This window comes from Choloepus didactylus, chromosome 17 (genome assembly GCF_015220235.1).
Source record: "Choloepus didactylus isolate mChoDid1 chromosome 17, mChoDid1.pri, whole genome shotgun sequence".
Taxonomy (NCBI): Eukaryota; Metazoa; Chordata; class Mammalia; order Pilosa; family Megalonychidae; genus Choloepus; species Choloepus didactylus.
The window spans coordinates 35,214,512-35,235,516 of NC_051323.1; the positions used below are offsets into that span (position 1 = coordinate 35,214,512).

Genomic DNA, 21,005 nt, shown 5'->3' on the forward strand with positions numbered 1-21,005 from the left:
TTTTGGAGCCCCCCAGGATTTGATGCCTTTCTTGTGTTTTTGGAAGTGAAAGCCTGAGGGCTAAATTTGAAAGAAAGTTGGGTGGTGCCAAAGCATAATATGCTAATAACTGATTAAGTTCTGGATGTGGGTTGACAATTCTCTTACTCTATGGGAAAGGGGTGGGAGGTATGTAATGATGGGCTTTGGGACTAACTAAATAGACTGTAGCGTAGAAATGAGACCAAACCTACAAGTAAGAATAATAACAATTTTGCTAGATGATTGTGGGGGCCGGAGGGGAAAGGTAAGTTAGAGAGGGAGCTATGATTAAATTAAAACATACTCAGGAATCCAGTATTGACTTAAAGATCCAAGTATTTCAACTGCAAATGAAGTGTTTTTGTTGTCATTTCAGTTGGGGGGAAATGATGTTATTTCGTATACTTGCTCTTACTAGGTTATGTACTGCAATGAGACAATTTAATGACAGAATCTCTGCCAGAACCAAAGCACACTCAACCCAAACAAAGGACCAATACAGGCTCACTTCTTCACTAAAGCAATAAGCACCAACATTCCAAAGAATATACAGTTTTGACTTTGAACAAGTAACCTCATGTCCTACTGCTTTATCAGTAACCCTTGTCTGTTCTCTTTCTCTTCTTCAAAGGGAAATTACAAACTTACAATAAAGATATAGGTAGGTAGGAGATATATAGATACATAGATCGATAAAAGGGATAAAATATATTAGATATCCAATGTCTGAATATAATTACATTACAGGTACATAGTAGGTAAATAGGTACTTATGTAGTATAAACTTTCAGCTCTTAGACTTTTCTCTGCATTCACACAGACTAAACTAGAGCATGGTCTTAATTTAAAATTTTAATTCACTCATTTATTCATGCCATTATTTTCATTTGTTTGCATACCACATCCCAGAAACTATTCAAACTGTTGGAAATCCAAAGAGGAATAAGGATGGCTCTCAAGGAGTTCACAATGCAGGCAGTAACGCACACTGTTGTAAAATATCATGGTAAGTGCACTGATAGATGCACATGCTATGAAATTAATAGGGGCACAATGGAGGAAATGATTAATTCTGCTCAGATGCATCCAGCTTTATAGATAAGACTGAACTGAGGCTTAAAGAAGGATCAGGAGCCCTCTACTCAGATAAGAGAAAAAAAAATAAGCCCAAGTATATATATTACAATTTTGTATTATATTAGCTTAGGTTTTCTAGAAACAGAGCCCAAGGCAAAAGCTTATATGATTATACTTTGTTGGTGAGAGAAATCCCATAGAAGCAGGAAGGAAGGAAATAGAGAGTGAGGTATTGAAGGATAGAGAGCAAATAGGAGAGAGATCATTAGACAGCTGGCCACTCCTTGAAATGAAGCACAACTGATTTTACTTGATTTCATAGTACAGTCTTCTGAGATGTCATTTATGCTACTGCATTTTAAGCCAGTCTGTCCATGTGAACAAGGAATAAGAATGTTTTCACCATCTCCCACCTTCCATTAGTCAAAGTTTCAACTTTAGGCTTACCCATGCATAGGCCCCAGGTGGACCCTATGGCATTTCATACCTCACTGGAGAGGAAAAGGGTATGGAGTGTGGGCATGACACAAGCTGCTATTATGTGAAATTAATCGTCTCAGTAACTATAGTAAAATAAGTTGCCAAGGACCCAGGGGAAGATGCAGCCAATCTAATTTGAAGTGGTACTTAAAAGGTGTCTGATACAGTCCATTCCTTGCACCATACAGATTCAGTCATGCCAGCCCATTTTATTCAGCACCCACACCATAATAAAGCCCTCCATTCCTGTGAAAGTAAGATGCCTCGCTGCTTCTCACTTCTCTGAAAGAGGAAGTAAAAGTCACACAATCACAAGTCTGGACTAATATGTCTGTTAGATGGCCTTGCTAATAATGATGAGTGACTCAACTTCAGAATATTTTAAATATATTTCTAAATATTGAAACACTGACTTCAAATTGATGTCTTAAACACAGAGACTGACTCCGAAACTAACCCCAAAACTCTTCAAGATGCCAGAGACGACAAAGACCTAGGGCCGAGGTTCTTGTTTTCTACTCTCCTCTAATAGTCCTGACTTCTAAGTATCATCTTCTTTCTTGAAATCTTTCCCAGCAACTAGGAGCAAAGCATAATTTCCTTTGTTGACTCTACAATCTGCACTCCCTGCAAAAAGCTGTGTTTAAGGCCACTTCACCAACCAAAACCAAACCCCACCCCTATCCCAGGCAACACCTCTGCTTTGTTTGAGCAAAGAAGATAAAAAGAGCTCCAACAACTACTTGGACTGAGATTTTAATTTACAATTTTTATTTGTTTTGTGTGTTTTCCTTTAACAGCAGTCACACACGCAAAAGTTTTATTTGTCCATTTGCATTCTTAGTTATATAGACTATATTGTCCAATTTTACTATTTTTTTCCAGATTATGTCTCAAATTTAGCATTTCCACCAAGAATATCTTTTTAACAAGGTGTTTTTCCAAATATACTCTCATCCCCTGGTTTAGTTAAAAAAATGTTTAAGGACTATCTGATTGATTAAAGTCTGTTCTCTGCTTGATGTGGTAATTTCTTATCACAGTAATGGTGGAATGGAAAGATTAGCTATCTAGTTGGTGAGATGGGGTGAAAATGATTTGGGCTTGGTGAAGAAGCAAACGAGGAATTAACTGTGTATTATATGAGAGAGCATTTAAAGCCATTGCAAAATTTCCAGAAATAGCTGATGTAAATACAATAACTACCATTTCCAACCTGGTAAACATATTGCCTCTTGATAGGTTCCTTTAATATTTAAAACCAAAAAATACACATTCCTCCTGCACCACCAGGGTGTTGGATATTAACTTTATTGCAACTTTTTCCTCTTCCCAAGAGAATTCTGAATTTTGAATATTTTATAGAATGTTAAATATTAAGATACATCTTATAACATTAGTCATTTCCATGTGAGGTAACTTCTATGAAATTTAATTTTTAATGTATTTTTGCAACATTTAAATTTATAATGTGATTTTCTTTTTGCATGCTTAGCACTATGGTACAATGTGCTGTTTGTGATCAGGATATTTGAGAACAATACAAATGTAATTAAGCCTACTCCTTAGGAGTGGTGGCAAAAATAACTTTGGAACTTCAAAATCTTTATGAGAATAAAAGTAGAGTTCACCTTATGTCTACAGACATAGGTTTAATTAAATAGTGTGTGAAAGTATATATCACACAATTAATTAAACACTTTCAATGACATCAAAGATTTTAGGTGTCAAACAACCAAAACTCAAAAGTGGTAACTGACACTACCTCACTTGCTACATCATAATTTCCCAATACTGCAGAAAACGTCCTAAGAAAGAAGATCCCTGTTTTAAAATAAATGTAGTTTCTGTAATTGTTAAGAAGTATTTTAAAAATCTTTTTTAGGGAATATTGATTGAAATGGTGTAGAGAATGTTAATTTCTAAGGATTCAAAAAGGACATGCCATTCATTTATTCAATCAACAAACATTTATTAACCACAAAATAGATGCAAGGCATTTGCATTATCTACCACTGAGTAACAAATCACCATAATCTTAGTGACTTACAACAACACATGTTTATTATCTCACAGTATCTTTGGGTCAGGAATCCCAGCACGGCTTGACTGGATCATCTGCTTCAGTGTCTGTGTTCAAGGTGCTGGCTAGGGCTGGGTTCTTGTCTGACCCTTGACTAGGGAAGGATCTGATTCCAAGCTCATGTAATTGTCTGCAGGATTCAGATCCTTGCAGGCTATCTGAGGAAGTCCAAGCTCCTTGCTGGCTGTCAGCTGGAGACTTCCCTTACTTTCTTGCCTGTGGGCCTCGCCATATGCCAGTTTGTTTCATCAAAGCCAATAAGAGAAAGAGTTGATAGAGCCTGCCAGCAAGACAGAGGTTACCATCTTGTATAATATAAACATGGACGTGACAGTTCATCACCTTTGTCATCTTCTGTTAGAAGTCACAGGCCCCGTCCACAATCAAGAGGATGGGATTATACAAAGGCAAGGATCATTTGGGGGCCACCTTAGAGTCTGTCCACCACAGCATGGTTCCAGGTGATGGGGAAAGAGTCGTGAAATATACAAGATACCTGTTCTTATGTCAAATACGAAATGCAACAAAGAATGTCACTGACACATTGATAGTCTTTGTTCCGTATCACTTTTAGTTGACAGCAATTTTTTATGTATTATTGACCTTTCTGGCTGAGTTTCTATGATGAACTGAAAGGGGTGGAGAAAAGTAACTCTGAGGATACTACAGTCCTGAAACATGAAGTAATGAGATTTCATTTAGGCCCGGGAACAGTGGAAATAGAAAGGAACTGACAAATTACAAAAGATACCAGTGACTGCCTGGTCTTAGAAAAGGGAGAATAAAAAAGAGGGAGGTAACAAGGATGGCTTCAATTGGAAGAATCCGAGCAATTAGAAGAATCATGACATCTATAAAAATACTCTAAAGGGAAACTTTTTGGGAAGCAAGATAATGAGATTTTTTTTTACACATAATAAAATGAAGGTAGAATAAAAACATCAGGTGGCAATGTCCTCCAAGAAGTAACAAAGAACCTAAGTTTCAAAGACAGATCAGAATTTCAGAAATAGATAACTGCCCTGCAATAATGGTTTTGCTCTGGTTGAGTGAAAAAAATATGCACCATCAAACTTAAGGAGTGTGTCATGAGGAATGATGTTTGATGTCATTAAAGTCTTTAAGATGGATCTTGGCTTTATCTGCTTCAGATATGAAACATGAAGAACCTGTGATCTTGAGACCTCCTTCTATATACCTCTTCTTTCCACCTCTGGGTTTTTGCTGCTCCCTATTAGCACACATTTTCCCTCCCCTCACCATGCCTAAACACTTAATATGGGTCCAATACCTTGGTTTTAACTCTGGTCCTAATTATCAATCATGAAACACAGGCAAGTGGCTTTATCCCTCTGAGTCTCATATTCTTTCTATACATGTCAATAATCATACGTGTTACACCCACCTTACTGAATTTGTGATAATGCAAATAACCTAATGATATGAGTAGTTATAATGATTAAAATTGACTTCTCACTAAAGATTCTAATGACTATGCTATTATTACTATTTCTTTTTCTATTTCTCATAAATATTATAAATTATATTGGTGCTTGAATTGTTTCAAATTTAGCTATTTGGGGTTAAAATAGACAAAAAGTTCTAATGAAAAACAATATAGGTATGCCACCTTTTAAGTCCCATAGCACTGTGAAAACATTAGGATGTGACATATGCAGTAAATATTTAATACTTTGATTTTAGATGACAGATTTGTTTTGTTTCTTGTGTATCTGCCTCCACTATAACATATGCCCCATAAAGGAAGTTTTTTTTATACACTTTGTTCACTTTTCTATTCCCTCTCCTTAGAAGGGTATTTGGTATATACTAAGCATTCAATAATATTTATTGACTAAATAGAGGAATCAATGGTCTTCCTCATTAATTTGGGTTAGGTTCCATGAAAGCAAATATTATTCAGACAGCTGGCATAACCATACACTGATTTCCTTATCTTGGTGAATCAGGCAAAACTATATTTTTTGTTTTCTATTTTCTAGAATATCCTATATTAACAGATACAGCCTAAAATGAGAAGTATGATTCAGAAAAAAAAGAATGTTTGAGCCACTAAGAGAAACATAGTGTTAGTAAGAACATTTTGGGATCAAAAGTGCTGGAATTTTTCCTTTGGTTTTTATAACTTTGCTGTTATCAACTTGCTTTCCTTTTCCTGTGGGATATTTTGAAGCTGAAGCATATTGTGATAGATGGAAAATCCCTGTCTAGCCCCAACTCAAGGTAGGCAAGACTTGCTCATTTAAGATGGACGCCTGTTTCAACTGCAAAATAGTCAGATTGCACAACTGTTTGCATTCAGAATTGAAGCAACTTCAAAAACAAAATATCTCCCAGGACAAGCCTCCAAAAATGTGAAAAAGTTTAATGGCTAAAATGGAAGGAAGTAAAAAGGAATTGGATTTGGTTCCCACTGTCAATGGCATTTTTCTTTCCAACAAAATAAAGTGACAGGGAGTGAAAAACAGGATAAAATAGAGAAGTCACAAGAAATGCCCAATAGTAAAAACATATGAAATGGAATTTGAAATCCTCTTAAAAATTTATATCATAGCAACCTATATGGTTTATGATTTTTTGTCTTTCAACATCATCACAGAGTTTGGCCAATAAAGACTCAAACATATTGTATCATGAATTAATTCCCTCAACAAATATTTAATGAGGGCATCCCCTGTAAGAGACATTGTGCTAGAAGCTAGAGACACACTGATGAAAAGTATAATACTTGGACTCTACGAGATTATACCTTAATAGTGAAAAACACATTAACATGCCAGTCTAATATGTGGATGGTTCATTTTTCAAAATTAATTTACATATACAACAGAATAGAAAGAAGGTTTTAAAAATAAAGATATAGGTAGTGGAGATCATTTTTTGTAAATACATAATAAATGCATTTTAATTTCCTCTTTTATCATGGTTACATTGTAACCTTCCACTTAACAGAGTCATATTGTTCGCCAGCAGTAAACTAATAGGCAAGAAAGCTGAGCTTCCTAGAGAGAGGATCTGCTACATTCATTTAGCTACCATTTAAGAAATTAAAGGTTAAATCGGGAAGATGCAGATACAAAGTTTCTCCTGTAGAAGAGATGAAACCCTCATTTAGGTTCAGCTGTGATAGTGGAGACTTGATGTAAGGATAATCTGCACAGCCGGGTTCTGGGGTTGTGTAGAAGGAAGATGTACAGAGAAAGATCGGAGGAAAATCAGAGGCACATGTCACAATTTCCCCTCTGCAGTCTTGAGCTCTGAAAGGGCGAGTTAATGAGGCAAACAGCAGTGATACCAAGTGCAGACACTTGGAAATATGGGAAGAGGAAGTCTCACAGGCACAGATGCATCAAGTAAAACTAGTGGCTCAGGATGGCCAGTTACTGAACGGCATTGTGACTCCGTTATCTTGAGCCCCCTGATCCCCATATGTATAGATGGGACCAAGACACACCTGAGAAGTCTCGTTAGAGAATCTTCAGAGGGGGTCCCCAGAGTGGAGTGAGGTGGGTCTGGGGTGGAATTGCAACTCAGACTCCTGGCATCTGAGCTGAAAAGGAGTTACAGCCAGATATCAGAAGGGTCTATTGACAAAGCTAGAGCAAAAATAAGGTCGAGTAATCTGGGCCCTAAGAGAGAATGTGGACTGTGGGAGCTACATTGGCTACACCCTCCAGTCATGGATACCTGCAACCACGAAGGAAAAAGGACACTGATTGGGAGACCAGCAGATTGGATGAGACCATCCCCAAGGTTCCCAAGTCTTTCCCTTCATGACATCAAGTGAGCTACATTTTTTACCCCCAACACTAAGCCACCATCTTGAAGAGATGCTGCAGTTATTGAGGAAGTTGTAAAATCTGAAATCCTGAGCTCTCCTTTCTAATAACATTAACACAACTTATAGGGAGATGATGTCACCAACATGGCAATGCAAACAGAGCTAATGAAAACCTCTCCCCAGACATTCAGGAAAAAAAAAAAATGATTCTCACTTGTTCAGAAATGTAGTGGAAAATATAAACTGGAGAAGGATCCCACAAATGCTGAATCAAAGAAAGAAAAATATCAGGTAGGAAACTTCCTTAATGGACCGGCTGGTCCTCTCTCCTCCCCATCACTTGGTCTCACATACCTCAGGAAGTGCACAGAAGCAGCAGCCAGGATCCCCACTGGGGACACAGAGTATAAAATCTCTCACAGTGATGAGACAGATCCCCATGTATATCCAGACACAGAGACCCAAGTCCACAGAGACCCACGGTAGGACTTGAGCTGTGGGGGAGGGCGGAATACAAAAGGGCGGCAAGGAAGAATTTCCAAAATGGAGGATTAGGAAGGGAACCACAAAGTTTTCTCTAAAAGTAGCAAGTAGCCAAGCAGAAAATATCCAAATCAACTGTTTGGGGACAAGGGAGGACATTTCAAGGCCCAGGCCAGTGAGGGGCAAAGAGTCTGAGGAAATGTGGACAGAGTCTATGCATTCAGCCCTGGGTCTGGGGGTCCATCCCCCACCCTTGAAGGAAACAGCAGCAGGAGGCCCAATACTTGCCTGGGGGTTATCTGCAAACTGGGGTAGCTGGGGGAATCCTCTGCTGCAAATAAAGCCCCACACTGAGCCAGATTTTGGCTGAGAGAGGGAACAGGAACCCTGCACTTTCAGCCCTGCCTGGGCTCCAGGAGGTAAACAGCTTCTGAGGATGATTAAGTCACCAAACAGCACCATCTTTTGGGCAGGCCAGAAAGTGCAGGGGAACTGCAGGGCATTTCAGAGCCTCTCCAGACTCTATCCGAGGCTCATTGGAGCTGGTCTATACCAGCTGCATGGGAACCCAGCCCTGTTTTGGCTAAGAAATACAGACAACCCAACTGTCAAAGCAGTGCTCTAAAACAAACCCAGGTCTTGCTGGCTGGCAAAAAACAGAGCACTCCCGGGCTGCCTGCTGGCTGGAGAAGTTAAATCTCTCAGTCCCGCAGCCCAAGGTCTTTCCATGAGGGAGCCTAGGAATCACCAGACACATTGTGCCCACAAGTGGGGTCTCAGCCAAGGTGCACAGTGCCCACTCCCTAACCGTAGACATGGTAGCTTCCAGTGCATGTGGAGATCTGTGGCCGTCATTGAATTTTTATCTGGTTTGCCCCCTGCCCAGCACAGCACGCTGCCACAGTCAAGGAGAGGCAGGGTTGTGGGGAAGAGGTGGCTCAAGAGAGCCATCTGCTGAGAAGATGGAAAAGTGCAGCCTGATGAACTGCATTTCTGCCCAGCTCCTAACAGACTTAACAAAAAGGGTCACATTTCCTGTGTGAGGCCCCTGCCCTGGTTTGGCTAGGAATTACAGACAAACCAAGTGGCAAAGGAAACCTTCAGTGCAAACCCAAGCAACTACAAAATCTCAGATGAATGAGGAAAATCAACCTGCAAAATAACCTTATCAAGATAATCAAATGCCAAGAAACCAGCAAAAAAGTCACAGCACATGAAGAAGCATGAAGAATATGGCCAAGTCAAATGACCAAATTAAAAAGCTGGAGGAGACACAGAATTTGGAACAACTAATCAAAGACGTTCATACAAATCCCCTAAATAACTTCAATGAGTTGGCTGAAGAAATAAAGAATATCAAGAAGACACTAGAAGACCATAAAGAATTTGAAAGAATAAATAGAAAAATAGCAGATCTTAAGGCAAGGAAAGATACTGTGGATCAAATTTAAAATATGGTAGAGACACACAACAGCAGATTTGAAGAGACAGAAGAAGGAATAAGCAAATTAGAGGACAGAGCAACTGAATTTGAATGCACAAAAGAACAAATGGTGAAAAAGATGGAAAAATTTGAATTGGATCTCAGGGAAATGATTGACAACATGAAACACACTGCTACAAGAATCACTGGTGTCCTAGAAAGAGAAGAGAAGAGTAAAGTGCTAACAAGAGTATTTGAGGTGATAACTGGGGAAAACTTCTCAACCCATAGAAAAGACATAAATATGCAAATCAAAGGAGCCCAACACCTCAAATAGAATAAATCCAAATAGACCCACTCCAAGACACATACTAATCAGACTGTCATATGCTTAAGAGAAGTAGAGCGTCAAAAGCAGCAAAAGAAAGTGAATCACAACATAGAAGGGAAGCCACATAAGGCTAAGTGCTGACTACTCATCGGGCTCCATGGAGGTGAGATGGCAGTAGTATGATATATTTAAGATTCTGAAAGACAAAAATTGCTAGCCAAAAGTTCTTTATCCAGCAAATCTGTCCTTCAAAAGTGAGGAAGAGTTTAAAATTTTCAAAGATAGACAAATGCTGAGAGAATTTGTTAACAAGAGAGCTGCCCTATAAGAAATACTAAACAGAGTTCTGTCAGTTAGAAAAAAAAAAAAAAAGGAGGGAGAGAGAGGCCTGAAGGAGAGCAAAGAGCTTAAGAGTATTAGTAGGGGTAACATAAAGGATAAAGAAGAGAGAGAGAGAAATAGATCTGACAAATAAAAACCAAAGGATAAGATAGTTGAATCAAGAACTGCCTTTACAGTAATAATTTTGAATGTTAATGGATTAAACTCCCCAATTAAAAGACAGAGATTGGCAGAATCGATTAAAACATATGATCCATCTATATGCTGTTTACATGAGACTTATCTTAGACCCAAAGATACAAAAGTTTGAAAGTTAAAGAATAGAAAAAGATATTCTATCGAAATAACATCCAAAAGAAAGCTGGAGTAGCTACACTAATATCACACAAAATAGAATTTAAATGTAAAGATACCATAAGAGACAAGGAAGGAAACCATATATTAATAAAAGGGGCAATTCCCCAAGAAGAATAGCAATAATAAGCAATTCCCCAAGAAGAAGAATAATCATAAATGTTTATGCACCTGTACCAGTTTGGATATATTATGGTCCCCAAAAAGACATATTCTTTAACGCAATCTTTTGGGGGTAGACTTATTAATCTTTTTGATGAGGGTGTGACCTCTTGATTGAATGTTTCCATGGAGATTTGACCTCACTCATTTAGGGTAGGTCTTGATTAGTTTACCACAGTCCTTTAAAGGGAGCTCTCACAGAAAGCAGAGAGATGAAAACACCTCCAGATATGCTTAGCCAGGACACACCGATGTTAGACACTTGGAAGTTGACAGAGATGCTTGCTGATACTTAGAGATGCTTGGAGATGCAGACAGAAGGACATTTGGAGATGCTAAGATAAGAGAAACCCAGAGGTATCTTGGAGAACACCATTTTGAAACGCAACCCAGGAACAAAGGAACAGCAGACACCAGCCACATGCCTTCACAGCTGACAGATGTGTTCCAGACGCCATCGGCCATTCTTCAGTGAAGGTATCCTCTTGCTGATGCCTTAGTTTGGACACTTTTCTGGCCACTGAACTGTAAATTTGTAGCCAAATAAACCCCCTTTATAAAAGCCAACCCATTTCTGGTATTTTGCATAGCAGCAGCATTGGCAAACTGGAACAGCAACAAATCAAGGAGCTCCAAAGTACATGAGGCAAACACCAGCAAACCTTAAGGGAGCAATAGATGTTTCTACAATAGTGGGAGACTTCAACACACCACACTTTTCTACAGATAGAACAACCAGACAAAGGATAAATAAGTAAATAGAGAACTTAAACAATATGATACTTGAATTAGACCTAACCAACATATATAGATTGCTGCACCCCAAACATCAGGATTTACATTCTTCTCAAGTGCTTATGCAACATGCTCCAGGATCAATCATATGCTGGGGCATAAAACAAGTTTTAATAAATTTTAAAAGATTGAAATTATTCAAAGCACTTTCTCCAATCATAATGGAATGAAGATGGAAATAAATAACCATCAAAGAACCAGAATTTTCACAAATACATGGAATTTAATGTTTAAATTAATGTTTAACACATTGTTAAACAATCAGAGAGTCAAAGAAGAAATTCCGAGAGAAATCAGTAAATATCTGGAGATGAATGAAAACAAGAATGCAATATATCAAAACCTATGGGATGCAGCAAAGGCAGTGCTGAGAGGGAAATTTATAGCTTTAAATGCCTACATTAGAAAGGAAGAGAGAGGTTCAGTTAGTTTTTTGGTTTTACAACTGAAGAAACTAGAGAAACAGCAGCAAACTAACCCTAAAGCAAGTTGAAGTAAAGAAATAACAAAGACTAACAGAAATAAATGAGCTGGAGAATAAAAAACAACAGAAAGAATCAATAAAACCAAAATTAGTTCTTTAGAGAAGATCAACACAATTGACAAATCCTTAGCTAGACTGACAAAGTCAAAAAGAGAGAAGGAGCAAAAAATTAAAATCAGAAATGAGAGGGGGGACATTACCATGGACCCTAAAGAAATAAAAAAAAAATCACAAGAGGATACTATGAACAACTGTACGCCAACAAACCAGACAACTTAAATGAAATGGACCATTTCCTATAAACACATGAACAATCTGCACTGACTCAAGAAGAAATAGAAGACCCCAGCAAATCAACTGCAAGTAAAGAGATTCAATCCATCATCAAAAACCTCCCTACAAAGAAAAGCCCAGGGCCAGATGGCTTTACAGGGGAATTTTACCAAACATTCCAAGAAGAACTAACACCAGTCATGCTCAAACTCTTCGACAAAATTGGAGAAAAGAGAGCACTACCTAATGCATTCTATGAAGCAAACATCACTGTAATACCAAAAACTGATAAAGATACCTCAAGAAAGGAAAACTACAGACCAATCTCTCTAATTAACGTAGATGCAAAAATTCTCAACAAAATAATTGCAAATCGAATCCAATGGCCCATAAAAAGAATTATATACCATGACCAAGTGGGGTTTGTTCCAGAGATGCACAAGAAAATCAACACAAGAAAATCAATGTAATTTAACACATAAGCAAATTGAAAGTGAAAAATCACATGATCATCTTGACTGACGTGGAAAAGGCATTTGACAAAATTCAGCATCCTTTCTTGATAAAGGGCATATATGAAAAAACCGTGAAAGACTGACAGCCTTCTCCCTAAGATTGGGAATGAGACAAAGATGCCCACTGTCACCACTGTTATTCAACATTATGCTAGATGTTCTAACTAGAGCAAGTAGTCAAGAAAAAGAAAAAAAAAAGGCATCCAAATAAGAAAGGAAGAAGTAAAACTCTCATTATTTGCAGAGGACATGATCCTGTATTTGGAAAATCCTGAGAAATCTATGACAAAGTTACTTGAGCTAATAAACAAATTCAGCAAAGTAGCAGGATACAAGATTAACACACAAAAATCATTAGTGTTTCTATACACCAGTAATGACCTAACTGAACAACTGAAGGCAACTGAACAACTGAATAACTGAGGAGGCAATTAAGAAAAAAATTCCATTCACAAGAGCAACTAAAAGAATTAAGTATCTAGGAATAAACTTAACCAAGGATGTAAAGGATCTGTTCAGAGAAAATTACAAAATATTGCTAAAAGAAATCAAAGAAGTCCTAAATAGGTGGAAAGACATTTTATGTTCATGGATAGTAAGGCTCAATGTCGTTAAGATGTCAATTCTACCCAAATTGATCTACAGATTCAATGCAATACCAATCAAACTTCTAACAAGCTACTTTTCAGAATTGGAAAAGTTAGTTACTAAATTTATTTGGAAGGGAAAGGGGCCTTGAATAGCCAAAAGCATCCTAAAAATGAAGAACAAAGTGGAAGGACTTAACATTTCCTGACTTTAAAGCTTATTATAAAGCCACAGTGATCAAAACAGCATGGTACTGGCACAAAGATAGACATACTGATCAATGTAATCAAATTGAGAGTTCAGAAATAGACTCGGATCTATGGTCAATTAGTTCTTGACAGGGTTCCCAAGTCCACTGAACTGGGACAGAATATTCTCTTCAATAAATGCTGCTGAGAGAACTGGATATTGATATCAGAGGAATGAAAGAGGACCCCTACCTCACACCCTACATAAAAATTAACTCAAAGTGGATAAAAGACCTAAATATAAGAGCCAGTACCATGTAACACCTAGAAGAAAATATAGGGAAACATCTTCAAGACCTAGTGATAGGTTGTAGCTTCTTAGACCTTACACCCAAAGTACCAACAACAAGAGAAAAAGATGGATAAATGGGAACTCCTCAAGACTGAGCACTTCTATGTTTCAAAGGACTTTGTCAAATGGTAAAGTGGCAGCCAACTCAATGGGAGAGAATATTTGATAACCATATATCTGATAAGGGTTTGATATCCAGTATATATAAAGAAATCCTACAACTCAACAATAAATGGACAAACAACCCAAATATAAAATGGGCAAAAGATATGAATAGACATTTTTCCAAAGAAGAAATACAAATGGCTAAAACCACATGATTTTCAGATTCTGAAGTCATGGTGATGCTGAGGAAAAAGAGTACTGGTAAAACAATGTTTATCAGAATGTTTGCTGGAAGACTTAAACCTGATGAAGGAGGAGAAGTACCAGTTCTAAATGCCAGTTATATGCCATAGAAGATCAGTCCTAAATCAACTGGAAGTGTTCGTCAGTTACTACATGAAAAGGTAAGAGATACTGATACTCATCCACCATTTGTGACTGATGGAATGAAGCCTCTGCAAATTGAAAACATCATAGACCAAGAGGTGCATAAGTTATCTGGTGGGAACTGCAATGAGTAGCTTTAGCTCTTTGGGCAAATATGCTGATGTCTATTTAATTGATGAACTGTCTGCATATTTGGACTCTGAGCAAAAATTGATGGCAGCTAGGATTGTCAAACATTTCATACTCCATGCAAAAAAGACAGCCTTTGTTGTGGAACATGACTTCATCATGGCCACCTATCTAGCAAATTGGGTCACAGTTTTTGATGGTGTTCCATCTAAAAACACTATTGCAAACAGTCCTCAAACTCTTGTGGCTGGCATGAGTAAATTTTTGTCTCAGCTTGAAATTACATTCCGAAGAGCTCCAAACAACTATAGGCCAAGAATAAACAAAGTCAATTCAATTAAGGATGTCAAACAAAAGAAGAGTAGAAACTATTTTTTCTTTGATGATTAGACTGAATATGAGACTATCATTAAGCCATTTATTAAAAGAAACATTTATTGAGGTTATTGTACAAAACTTTAGTCAGGTTTTATGCTCCACATACTCTGGACCTTGAAGTGAAATTTACTTAATGTAACATCAAAAGCCAGTCATGTTTTAAGTTGTAGTCTGAACACAGGAATTGCCACTCTTCTGTTCTTGGTGACAAGTCCCTTTTTGTGCATAATATTTTTAAATGAAGACATTTCTAGTTATACAAATTACCTCCAAGTTTTTATGATGTTTGGGAATATTTTCAATAGATGTATTATATTCATGTACCAAATGCTGACCCAGGTTGCCCCATTTAAAAAAATCTTTGAGAAATGCATTCTGTACCAATATGGCCTGCCAAGTATGCCAGTATAATGAAAAAGTCCGTATTTAAAAAACCAGTCGAAGATTCCACTGATGAGATCTGATAAACATTAGGATTATAGTTTGTTCATAATCTTTGCACCCTATTGCCAATGTATTACTTTCCAACGAAGATTATCTACTACAAAACACCATTGTCAGAAAATGGGTATTTGTTACTAAATTAAGCATTGTTTTTAAATGTTTTTTGGTGCTTTCGAACATCTTTATCAAAAATCATTCCCCATCACTTTCAATGGGTAAAAAAAAAGAGAGGGATAAATTAGAAATTATTTGAACAGACTTTTAGAGCTCCTTGAAACAAAAGAGAGCTTGATTAACATAAAAACAATGCTTAAAAAGTATATTTTGATTGGGCCCTGTTAGGTCTTTTTAAATAATTTGTAAGTAATCTATAAATAAATGTTCGTGAGAAATTCAGAGAAGTATATGGAATAAAAAGTTACTCCCTTTTCACATTGCCCTTCCAAAGGTTCCCAGTGTTTAATAATACATATCCTTCCGTGCTTTTTTCTGTGCACTTACATAAGCCTGAATATGTAAAGGGTTTGTTTGTTTTGTACATAAATGGGATTATACTAAAATAGTGCCTACTTTTAAGAATAATTTAAATTTGCAGATGATTGTTTCAAATATATTGAATAAAATAACTAAAAAAAAAAGCACATTAAAAGTTGCTCGTCTTCATTAGCTATTAGGGAAATGCAAATCAAAACCACAATGAGATATCATCTCACACCTATAAGAATGGCCACTATTAAACAAAAAGGAAACTACAAATGCTAGAGAGGATGTGGAGAAATAGGAACACTTATTCACTGCTGGTGGGAATGTAAAATGGTATAGCCACTGTGGAAGACAGTTTGTCAGTTCCTCAGAAAACTAAATATTGAGTTTCCCTATGACCCAACAATTTTGCTACTAGGAATATACCCAGAAGATCTGAAAGCAGGGACATGGAAATTTGCACACTGATGTTCATAGTGGCTTTATTCATGATTGCCAAAAGATGGAAAAACCCGAGAGTCCATCAATAGATGAGTGGAAAAACACAATGTGGTATACACATACAATGGAATATTATGCAGCAGTAAGAAGGAATGAGGTCCTGAAGCATGTGACAACATGGATGAACCTTGAGGACATAATGCTGAGTGAAATAAGCCAGACACAAAAGGACAGATATTGTATGATTTCTCTAATATGAACTAACTAGAACATGTAAACTCAGAGTCTTAAAATATACACTATAGTGAACCTAGAGATAAACAGAAGCTAGGGAAGGGGGAGCAGTTACTTAATATGTATAGAATTGTTGATGAGGTTGCACTTAAATGTTTGAGAATGGATAGAGTTTATGGTAGCTCGTTATTGGGATTATAAGTACAGGAACAGTGCTGTATTATAGGTGAATTTGATGGAAAATGGTTGTTTAAAGTCATGTATGTGTCACCAATTAATACTACAAATATAAACAAGTTCTTTCATGAACTACTACAAATGTACGACACTTGTACAAAGAGTTAATAATAGAGTGGTATAGGGGGAAAAATTACCTACTGCAAGCTATGGACCACATTTCACAGTAATACCTTAGTATTCTTTCATCAACAGTAACAGATATACCACACCAATGCTAGGAGTCAATAATGGGGGGGGGCTGTGTGGATAAAGGATATGGGGTGTTTGGGGTTTTCCTTTTTTGTGTCTGTTATTTTTCTCTTTAGATCAAGGAAAATGTTCTAAAATTGAATGGGTTGATGATTGCACAACTAAGTGATGATACTGTGAGATGCTGATTGTATATTTGGATGGAATACATGGTATGTGAATATATCTCAAAAGCTGCAGATTCAAAAAAAATAATACTGTAGGAAAACTGCGTATGTGAGAGGGGTGTATGGGAACTTTATTTTCTGCATGATTTTTTGGTAAATCTACATTGTCTCTAATAAATTTTTTTAATAATTTTAAGAAAGGAAGCATGAGGAAACCTTTGGGGGTGAAACATAGTTTTACTCTGTTGATTGTGGTAATGAATGTCACAGATGTAGAACCACGTCAAAACTTAACAGATTTTACACTTTAAAAAATTGTTTTCCAATTATATGTCAATAAAGCTGCCAAAAAAACTGTAAGAACTGTATAAATTGTTGGATTAGATGAAATTTGAAACAAGAAATGACTCGAAGAGTGACCCCTCTCCCCACCCTGACTAAACAATGACCGTTGAGAAGGAAAGCAGAGTAGTTGTAGAGAAAGTAAAGATACAACAAGTTGTCCAAACCTCTTAGCCATAGTATAAGCCAACCTTAGAGACCTAAATATATGTGTTTTAGCTACAAAGATAAAGAATGTCAAGAGGTTGCCTATTTCCTCTCTAACCATTCATATTTTAAGACAGTAAAGGAAAGAAAATGTGTCATTTGAAATAGTTCACTACCCCAAAGTGGAATTTAAAGTCATATCTGGATTGAACTGAAGAATCCCAGAATGTTCCACCTTTCCTTTATAAACTCCTCTTATCTTTGAGCCAAATTTGCATCCAACTCTACCAGTTATGTGGGCAGAAATTCCATCCCCAAAGTTTTGTGCCTTTAATATTAAAGAGAAGAGAAATGAACTAAGAGTAACTAAAAATTTAATATATTCTAAGCTCTGTCCCAGGCAATTTAAACAGAGGAGAGCAGCCAGTTATTTACAGAGCCCTTACTTAGTGCTGTACATTGTGTACTATCATACATTATCTTATTTGAGCATCACATTTCACAACAACCCATAAAGTATTTATCTCTATTTTATAGATGAGGAAGTTTGGGACCCGAGAAGATAAAGAACTTACCTAAAAGCACAAAAATATTAGAGCTAAGATAAAAAATACATGTCTTCTCATTCCCAAACTTACATCCTTTCCATTGATCCAATTGGTCTTGAAGAATAATTTAAAACTGCAAATGCACCTAAAAACTATATTGCCAGAACTAGTAACTTACAAAAGTCTGAATGAACAAGACAAAATCAAAACTCTTTAAGTAAGGCATCTTAGGGGAAGGGCACCAAAATAAGGGAAGAATTGGGGCACTACAGAAAAACTGATGCCACTTCCAAATTTCATGTAGCACTGGGCCAGTCTACCCTGTTGAAAATAGTGCCAAGGAAATAGTAGGTGCTACATAAATACTTGTTAGTTAAATAGATTTCCCTTCTCTGGTGTTCTGGCTTACCCAGCTCCACTATTATCCTGGTGAGATTTCACATATGGTTCTGCTTTCTCACCAGGGCTGATTTTAAGAGAGCTGACACCAACTTATATTAATGAAAGCGGGTTGTATAATTTACATTCCTGTTCCTAATTCTAAATCCTTGCCCATTTGGTTCTGTATTTCACAAGGTGAATGTCTCCTGGGGGATATATTTTCCATCTGCCCTCAGTTATGATGATAAAATTTGGATAATTAGACAGGTGCATGTTAATCTAGAATAGACAGTATGAAAATACTTTCCTTGGAAGAGTTTAATACAAGCCATTTTATTCTGTTAAAAATTGTCATGTATAAAATATTGTGCTGAATACCTCAGTACTGCAAGGGAAGTGCACAATCAGACTCAGGTAACTAAGCTGATGGAAGGATACATAGAAACTGGAAACAGTTAAAAAAAATAATAAAGGTAAAAATATAAAGGTTAGTTAGGGTTCTCTAGGGAAACAGAATCAATGAGAGGTATCTATGACTACAAAATTTATAAAAGTGACTCACGCAACTGTGGGTATGCACGAGTCCAAATTTTGTAGGGCAGTCAGCAAACTGTCAACTCCAAGGAAGATGTCCGATGAACTCCTCAGGAAATGAACCAGCAACTTCGATGAACTCCTGAGGAAATGCTTCACTGGGCAGCCGAAGAAGTGAAGGTCCTCTGTCTGTCTTGCTTATAAGTCTTCAACTGATTAACTGGATTATATCCAGCCAATTGCATTCTCATTGAAGAAGACACACCCTTTGGTGAGTCATCAGTCACAGCTGCAGTCAATTGACTGATAATTTAATAAACCAGCCTGTTGGTTTATTAACCAGCCACAAGTGTCCTCACAGCAATTGTTAGGTCAGTGCTTGCTTGACCAGACAGCTGGGTACTATCACCTGGCCAAGTTGACACATGAACCTAACCATCACAGAAGGGTTTTATAATAAATCTACACCAACGTTTTCTTGGTGAAAAAGTTCTGATTAGATACAAAAGGCAGTAGAGAAGTTGCTATAAGTGATGAAGTAACAGGGCTTGCCTTGGATTCCTCCAGCTTCCTTTATAATGACTCTCTCCTCCATCACTGAGCCTGTCTTTTAAATATACCTTTGTCCCAGGGCCTGGCTCACACCTCATCTCCCTGAGGTGTTATCCAATAAAGACTTAAGGGGCTAGCCTCTTAGGACTATTTGCACACTGAAAAGGTCACTCAGAGTCAAGTGTTTCTATGATCCAAAAGGGCAAATCCATTGTAGTAAAATTTTTGGTGGTTTAAATTTAGGAAGTGATACTGTCTGGGAAGGGAGGGCTTAAGTGAAGGGAAAGTCAATTTACCAGATTTGGGGAAGAAGAACTGAGTAGGAAATCTTAGAATACAGGCTCTAGACCTGAACAGAACAGAGTTCAAATCCTGTCTCTAGCACTTACTGGCTTCATAGCTTTGTGAAACATCAATGCATGTGTGAAAATCATCCAGAATATAGCTGGTACTTACACATGGTAAGTTCTTAGGCATGTGATTAAATGATATAATTAACATAGATGAAGAATCTGGCACACAGGTCTTGCTCAATGTTAGGTGAGTCAAAATCTCTGTTTGACTTAACCACCTCGTAAGAGCATATCTGGTGCCTGATTAGTTAGTGAGAGAAAATACACCATTTGTGCAACATGACAGACTAAAACATGGTTCTTTTTTCTCTGTGAAGAAGTTTGAATTCTTTCACAAGTTGCTCCATTTAGTTCTGCCATGATAGATTTTTTTGTGTGTGAAAGCCAATTCTGGAAAAAATGAACATCAAAATCCAACCACTAAACTCTCTTCTGTTTAAGAAAAGTATCAGCATAAGAAACTGAAAACATTAGTTTTGCACAACCATATGTCAAGGCCAGGTGGAATGGAGAAAAACAGAACATTTTTCTGTCCGGTTATGATTTCAGTATAATTAGTGATTTGTCTTTTAAAAACTGAGTAGTGTCTTGGGAGTCATATCACTTAGCATCTCAATTTATGAAGAGAAAGTTTGCATTTTTAATAGTGAGGAACAGCTAATGAATCTTCTTAAGTCTTGGTATCACTACTCATTCTCTAAGATACTAAAATGTGACAGAAGGATAGGAATCATAATCAACGGAAGAGACTTTAACATATTATCTAAGAACCTGGAAGAATAAGCCAAACCATAAATATTTTATAGAATTGGTCAATTCAAATCAAATAAATAACTACATGACAACAATGAAAAAGTCTGGGGAGCTCCACCCCAATCAAGATGGTGAAGAGCGACTATTTAGACTTTACCTCCCACAGAAGTTTAAACAACCAGCAAGAACTGTCAGCAACAACTTTCTTAAAACCCCAGGAAATAGTTAATGGACTGCACTAACAGGGTGAGTACCAAATTGATAAAAATTCTACTTAAAAGCAGTAGGATCTCCTGGAGCCTTGGCCTGTCATGTCTCACCAGCTCAGCATGGAGCCAGCCCATGCCCCCAAGTGCAGGTCCCTGATTCCAGTTATGAAATGAGAAGAATGACCATCATGTACTTACTGGGAGCATATATGTCTTGCCCAGTCTGTTTAGGAGAC

At 37.2% G+C, this 21,005-nt stretch overlaps 1 pseudogene; it reads left to right on the forward strand.

Annotated features, from left to right (window-relative positions):
• Positions 1-969: 969 nt before the first annotated feature.
• Positions 970-14,764, forward strand: LOC119512081 (annotated as a pseudogene).
• Positions 14,765-21,005: the final 6,241 nt, after the last annotated feature.